This window comes from Felis catus, chromosome B1, assembly GCF_018350175.1.
Source record: "Felis catus isolate Fca126 chromosome B1, F.catus_Fca126_mat1.0, whole genome shotgun sequence".
NCBI classification, from domain to species: domain Eukaryota; kingdom Metazoa; phylum Chordata; class Mammalia; order Carnivora; family Felidae; genus Felis; species Felis catus.
This window is the reverse complement of record NC_058371.1, coordinates 157550502-157551345: the sequence shown is the minus strand read 5'-3', so window position 1 is coordinate 157551345 and position 844 is coordinate 157550502. Positions and strand designations below refer to the sequence as shown.

Below are 844 nucleotides of genomic sequence, written 5' to 3'. Positions count from 1 at the left end.
TTAAATGTAACAATGTATCACCTGGGGAGGTACCAAATCTCTGTTTTAGTTTCTTAGATTACTTCAGAAATTTATACCATATTCAACATTCAATTCACTGAATCTTAGCGATTAACATTGAAAATTACAAAATTCTCAGATGTATGGTTTCTTCAAGGACCAAATAGGCTCCTACAGAGAATCCCAAAGGTGTAATTTGTTAACAACATGGAGTAAGGCCAGTGTCTATCAGATTTCATTTACAAGTATATCACGTGAATGGGAATATTTAGTGAATTAATTCTGTGAAAGAAATCTTTGCAAAGAAGTTTCTAATTAAGGCTTTGATGTAAATGTTGTAGAAAATACAATAATAGTGCTTGCTTCGGCAGCACATATACTAAAATTGGAATGATACAGAGAAGATTAGCATGGCCCCTGCGCAAGGATGACACGCAAATTCGTGAAGCGTTCCATATTTTTTTAAAAAAATAAAAAATAAATAAAAAGAAAAAAAAAGAAAATACAATAATACCTTTAAAGTGCTAGTTATTCTAGATGACACAACTATTTTCCTGGTAACCTGTGTTCCAAGGTATGGTAAGAATACTGAATTGAGAATCAGAAGATCTGGATTCTGACATAAGCCTTAGTAATAACATATGCCATTAGGGGAATTACATAACTTCTATCCAAACAACCTTCTTGATTTCTTTCTCTTCCTCCACATGCCAGTGTTCTTACTTGCAGAATGAACAGGTTGAACTGAATGAAGTTACAAGTACTTTCTACTTTCTCTTTCTGTGACTCCCATGTCTCTTCAATTTTCTTCTAGAAGGAAGGAGCAGCAGTGACCTGTCAACCT

The 844-nt window shown here is 33.9% G+C and overlaps 1 non-coding gene across 1 annotated transcript; it reads left to right on the top strand.

Moving 5' to 3' along the window:
• Positions 1 to 355: 355 nt before the first annotated feature.
• LOC111560253 lies at positions 356 to 462 on the top strand. The gene has a single exon (XR_002742011.2). It is a non-coding gene; the product is annotated as a U6 spliceosomal RNA (small nuclear RNA).
• Positions 463 to 844: the final 382 nt, after the last annotated feature.